Below are 6,947 nucleotides of genomic sequence, written 5' to 3'. Positions count from 1 at the left end.
AATAATATATTGTATATATAGCACTGACATATGGTTTCTATTTACTTTTTTTTAGCTTTAGACTCAAATAGTGAGGCTGCAAAAAAGTAAACCATCCCTGAATCTGGCATAAACTCTCATGGTACCAAGGAATGAGCTCAAACCTAGACAAAAAATTCTTCCATCTGAAGCAGAACAAGTTCTTGTAAATTATATTACCAGGTCAGTTAAGTGGGCACATCCAGTTACAAAAGCAAATGTACTTAATGCTGTAAAGGCCATCCCACGGGATGAAAGTAAATGAAGTGCAAATTTTCCCCATACAGTTAATGGAATAGAACTAAAACAAAAATAGTACCTTTTCTGATAAAGATATCCCGAGCTAAAAATCCACACACTAGATTCATTAACATGAAAAATGGGTTCACTTTCTTCATTACATTACATTTGTGTAGATGGTTCTCTTCCACCACCTATGGCCAAGATATTTCCCTTTGGCTACAGATGTAGGAAAGCATGAGAAAGGATATATCACATATTATATTCTTAATGAATACCTCGGCAATGATTTCAATGACTGGCTCCCTCTATCCACAACACAACACATACACATGAATATATGTGTATGTGTATATATATATACATATATATATACATATATATTATATACTAGTGGCCAAAATTAAGCAGCTATTCTTGCACTTTCAGCTCAATTCAAAATTTTGGTTCTTTTACTTGGTATATCCTGGTGGAAGCCAGAGGCATGAGAAGAAGACAACAAAAAGAGAGGGCAAAGTCATTATAAAGGCTGCCATATGAGATAGAAGAAAGACATTAAATGGTAAGCTCATTAAATGGAAAGACAGTAAGGAGAAGACTTCTGGAGAGTGGTTTATTGTATTGTAGGACCAAGAAGCAGCCATTATTCACTGAAAAGGCAAGGAAGAAAAGACTTGTAGGGCAGTCACACACACAGGTTTCAACTGGAAAAAAAATTACTTTCATTGATGTGAGCAGACCTGTATCGGTTAGAAGAAAAGGTGAGGAATACCTTCCTGAATGCCTGAATCACACAGTTAAGTATGGTGGTGGTGGCATCATGGTCTGGGGCTGCATTCCTAGCAAAGATGTTGGTCGATTGATTGCACAAAATCAATGGAACAGTTAACGGACAGTACTACATTAAAATCTTAAAATACTGTGCAGTTCCATCTCTAATCCACTGTTTTGGGGATGATGGAGCGGTATTCGAACAGAACAATGCTCCCTGCCACTCTGCAAAGATTAATAAGACCTGGATGGCCAAAAACAAACTGACAGTTTTGGAATTGCCTGGTAATAGTCGTGATATGAACTCAATCAAGCATATTTGAAACTATATTACAAAGAATATAAGACATTAAATGTAAGCTCATTAAATGGAAAGACAGTAAGGAGAAGACTTCTGGAGAGAGGTTTATTGTATTGTAGGACCAAGAAGCAGCCATTATTCACTGAAAAGGCAAGGAAGAAAAGACTTGTAGGGCAGTCACACACACAGGTTTCAACTGGAAAAAAAATTACTTTCATTGATGTGAGCAGACCTGTATCGGTTAGAAGAAAAGGTGAGGAATACCTTCCTGAATGCCTGAATCACACAGTTAAGTATGGTGGTGGTGGCATCATGGTCTGGGGCTGCATTCCTAGCAAAGATGTTGGTCGATTGATTGCACAAAATCAATGGAACAGTTAACGGACAGTACTACATTAAAATCTTAAAATACTGTGCAGTTCCATCTCTAATCCACTGTTTTGGGGATGATGGAGAGGTATTCGAACAGAACAATGCTCCCTGCCACTCTGCAAAGATTAATAAGACCTGGATGGCCAAAAACAAACTGACAGTTTTGGAATTGCCTGGTAATAGTCGTGATATGAACTCAATCAAGCATATTTGAAACTATATTACAAAGAATATAAGACATTAAATGGTAAGCTCATTAAATGGAAAGACAGTAAGGAGAAGACTTCTGGAGAGTGGTTTATTGTATTGTAGGACCAAGAAGCAGCCATTATTCACTGAAAAGGCAAGGAAGAAAAGACTTGTAGGGCAGTCACACACACAGGTTTCAACTGGAAAAAAAATTACTTTCATTGATGTGAGCAGACCTGTATTTTTGAATGAAATTTGAAAAAACTGTTAAAAAAAAAAAAATCTAAAAAAAAACTTTCCGGGGAAAGCTACAAAAAGGATTTTTTCTTCCACCCGACAATGACCCTATGGTCCCGGGAAATAAAGAATTTGGACTACGGAATTTCGATGGAAAAAATCAAAAAAATCCCCCTTAACCCCAATTTTGCCCATTGACTTTTTTTGTTTCCAAATTTTAAAAAAAATCTTTGGAAGGTCCCAATTTTCCACATTTGGGAAGATGAAAAAAAGAGCTGTTTTGACATAAAAAAAACCCAATTAGATCCCCTTTAAATTTAGTAAGGCCTTTCTAAGTTTAAGGTTTACCCTTAAAGGGCGGGGTTTTTAAAGTTTACAGAAGTGATTGACCTTAACAGAGCATATTTTGAAAAATAAACATCAGAACAAAAACCCCAATTTTTTCATACATTTTTTTTCCCAAAATTTTTTGAAGCCCCCTGTTTTTATAAGTATTTTAAAAAAAGTTCCCCAAAAAGAAATTAAAATAAATTGAGCCCTTTTAAAAATTCCTCATATGGATAAAAAAACCAAATATATCAAATCATCATCAAGGGGCAAAACGGCGGGGGCGCAGGGCCCCCCCCCAAATATAAATTTCCCACCCAGAGGATCCCTCGGGGCGAGCTCCAGGCAGGCACAGGGGCCCCATCCCAAATTTCCTCACGAAAGGTCCGCGAGCCCCCAAAAGCCATGATCTCCTGGGTCGCCCAAAAGGGGGCCCCCTCCACCCGGGGTTTGTTCGCAGAGACCCCCCGGGGGCAGGGTTGTCCACAGGGGGGACAAGAAGGGGCCATTAAGCCTTTGATTTGGGGCCCGACCCGGATTATGCAAAGTAACAGGCCCCTTTGCAAATCTCCGGTGAACCGGGGGTTTGGGGACAGCAGCCTTCAGCTAAACCCCAGATCCGGCCAAGGGATTGTTACAAAAGGAAATCAAGGGAGATTTCCGGGTTTTCGCTTCCATAGGGGGAAAAAAATTTGGGCAGTATAAAGGGGCCTTAAAGGGACACCCGTTTTGGCCTTTGCAAAAGGGTCCAAACATCTCCAAACGCTCTTGTTGATCGGGGTTAAGGCCCGTTGCCGGGAAAAAATCCCCCTACTGATTCCCTGGTCGGGAAAAACCCCAGAGTATGGATACGTACCAAGGTATGTAAAACTTTCGAAATTTTTCAACGTCCTCTCCCCCAAGCATGGATGGGCCCTGAAGGGTTCCCCAAAACAGGCCCCAAAAAGGTCCTGAATTTTTGGTTTTGGGCCCGGGGGAGCCCTCTGGGCCCAAAGGGGGGTTCGCCTCATTGCTAAAGCATAAAGAGTCCCACAACGCCTAAAGGGACTAAAGATGGGAAATGGAAAACACCCGTCGGAAAAAGGCAAGGCCCGGGGGCCCTTTTATTTTTGCCTGTGTTGTCCCCCCACGTTTTTGGGCTATTTAGCCCCGGGCCAATATCCAGGCCATACAAGTGTTGAAAAGGGGTTGGTCAAGGATGCACCCTTGCCTCCCCCATGAATTAACGGGGAAGAATTTTCCGACATCCCCCCACCACCCCTTTAAAAGCACTTTCGGAAACCAGATAGAGGCTTCCCCTATCGGGCCCAATAATCTGTTTTCAAAATTTTCCCGAGTCTCAGGTTTCTCCAATAGAAAATTCTGGGGGGGAAACCGAGTCAAATGCCTTCTTGACATTTTTTGTAAAATTTTGTATATATATATAAAATATAAAAATATATATAATATAAAAATTTTTATATATTATATATAATATAGTATTTTATATATAAAATATTATATACATAAAATTTTTTGTAAAAAAAGAATGGTTTTTTCCCTTTTTTTTAGCTTTACTCAAATAGTGAGGCGAAAAAAAAGTAAACCATCCCTGAACGGGCATAAACCTCAGGGCCCCCAAAGGAATGAGCTAAAAAACCTAAAACAAAAAAAATTCTTCAAATTGAGCAAAAACAAGTTTTTGGGAAAAATTATATTACCAGGTCAGTTAAGTGGGAAAACCCCCAGTTACAAAAGAAAATGTACTTAATGCTGTAAACCATCCCAGGGGTTTGAAAAGTAAATAAAAGTGCATTTTTTCCCCCTTTACATTTAATGGAATAGAACTAAAAAAAAAATAGCCCCCTTTTCTGAAAAAAGATATCCCGAGCTAAAAACCCAACCAATAGATTCATTTAACATGAAAAAGGGGTTTTTAAATTTTTTTCTTTAAATTACTTTTGTTTAGATGGTTTTTTCCCAAACCCCCTATGGCCAAGATTTTTCCCTTTGGCTACAGATTTGGGGAAAGGGCCTTGAGAAAGGAATTTTTACATATTATTTCTTAAGGGAAACCTCGGCAATGATTTCAAGACTGGCCCCCTCTATCACAAAAACAAAAACTTTAAAAAATGCATATAGTTTAGGGGTAAAAATTTTATTTGGTTATATCCTGGGGAACCCAAAGAGGCATGAGAAGAAGACAACAAAAGAGGGGGAAAAAGTCATATAAAGGTCCCATATGAGATAGAAAAAAAAGCCCTTTAAATGGAACCCAAATTAAAGGAAAGACGGGTAAGGAAAAACCCTGGAGAGTGGTTTATTGTATTGTAGGCCCAAGAAGAGCCATTATTCACAAAAAGGCAAGGAAAAAAAAAGGACTTGTAGGGCAGTCCCCACACCAGGTTTAACGGGAAAAAAAAATTCCCTTTCATGATGGAGGACCTGTACCCGGTTAAAAGGGAAAAGGTGAGGAATACCTTCGAATGCCTGAATCACACATTAAGAAAGGTGGTGGTGGCATCAGGGTCTGGGGCTGAAAAAATTCCCTAGAAAAAGATTTTGGCGATTGATTGCACAAAATTAAAAGGGAACATTTAAACGGAAAGTATTACATAAAACTTAAAATACGTGCATTTCCATCTTTTTCCCACTTTTTTGGGGATGTGGAGCGGTTTTTCGAACAGAACAATGCTCCCTGCCACTCGCAAAGATTAAAAAGGACCTGGATGGCCAAAAACAAACTGACATTTTTGGAAATTTGCCGGGTAATAGCGTGATTAAACTCAAAAGCAAATTTGAAATATATTAAAAAAAGGAATAAAGGTCTGCAGAAATTAAAAAGAATGATGACCTTTATGGGTAAGAAAAGAGGGGAAAACATGCTATTAAACTATATAACAAAGGGCTGAAGAGTGTAAATGGGGTATAAATGTCCAATGACATATTCAATCATCCATTTTTATTTGGGTGGCTATAAATTAATCAATGTTTCTAAAAATTTTGTGACTTTCTTAAAAAAAACCAAAAGGAAAAAAGGCCTTACCGGGAAGAGCGGCGGGTTTTTTTTGGGTAGGGGATGTTGTAAATTTTATAGGATATGATATATATTTTTATATATATAATATATAATTATAAAAATTCAAAATACATTTTTACATATATGAAAATTAAACATATTTTTGTACAGGTTTTAATAAAATATATATGTCATTAGTATATATAAAATTATGTTTAAAGGTATTTTACATATATATTTACCTGAAAATTAAAAGGGGTCCCATATAAAAATTAAGAGGAGCAGCGTCGCCGGGAGGAGGGTGTGGGGCCCTTTCCCCCGTAAACGTCGTGTCCCACCGGGATCGGAAAAATCACGGAAAGGGGGGTTTCCGATCATTTACATGCCTCGAGGTAAGGTCAAAAATCCAGTTCCCTGAGGGGAAAACAAGAAAGCGGGCGGTCTTGGTAGGGCCGGGAAGGAGGACCCCCCAGGTTCCCGCCCCGCGCCGAGCTCAGGGCCCAAACCGCAAGCTGTTGCCGGGGCAAACCTGGTCCCGGGCTCCGGATCGGGTCCCCGAGGACAACCATCTGGGCTGGGCCCTGAGGGCGCGGGGCCCGCCGGGGAATCGAGCAAGGGAAAATTCCCGGCCTTTAAAGGTTTTAAAAGGGCCCCGTCATCAGAATCCCCCTAGGGCGAGGGGGGGGCCCCGTCGAAGGCCGGGGGCCAGGCTGGGCCTTCGTCAGGGATGGCCCCCGGCCCTTTTTCCCGGGCCCTAAAGGGGAAGGGAAAACGCCCCGCCCGGAAATGATAAAACGCCGGGCCCCGGTTTGGGGTTTCGGTCCACGCCCCCGTGACCCCCGCCCCCCCGCGGACCAAAAAGAGACGGGGGATGGGCGGTCGAAAAAAAAGACTACCCTTTCCCTCAGTCCAGGTTCCCCGCCCCCACCCCGAGGCGGGGAGAGCCCCCCAAAGCCGATTGGGGTGAACAACTCCACTAAACACACACCCCACAAAAACACACACAACACACCCACCCCACACACCCCAAACACACCCACAAAACACCCACACCCCAAAACCCCCCTTTGGGAAAGGGGGGGGAAAAAAAATTTTTTTTTTTCACCTCGATGTTAAAATAGCCACTGGGGGGGCAACCCAAACCCAAAGTCAGTGCTGGGTTTCCAAAAACCCGGAAAAATAGAGAGAAGGTTTAAAAAAGGTAACAACGGCACTTTCAGTGGAAAGGAAGGGGCCCAAACACGTATTTCCACTCCAAAGATCACAAAATAAAAAACTAAAATTTAAAAGTATCATGAGGTGACCAGGGCGGCTCAAACATAAAACCTCCCTTTAAAAAAAAAAAAAAAAAAAAAAAAAAAAACTTATATTTTACACAAATGTGCATAGGGTACATATATTTTAACACAATGTCCCCAATATGTACAAAACAATAATGTATAAAAAACCCCATAAAAATATTTTTATTTGGTTTTACTTTCTTCACAAACTCTA

This window comes from Penaeus monodon, chromosome 14, assembly GCF_015228065.2.
Source record: "Penaeus monodon isolate SGIC_2016 chromosome 14, NSTDA_Pmon_1, whole genome shotgun sequence".
Classification (NCBI taxonomy): Eukaryota; Metazoa; Arthropoda; class Malacostraca; order Decapoda; family Penaeidae; genus Penaeus; species Penaeus monodon.
The sequence above is the reverse complement of the archived record's forward strand: the minus strand, read 5'-3'. Positions refer to the sequence as shown.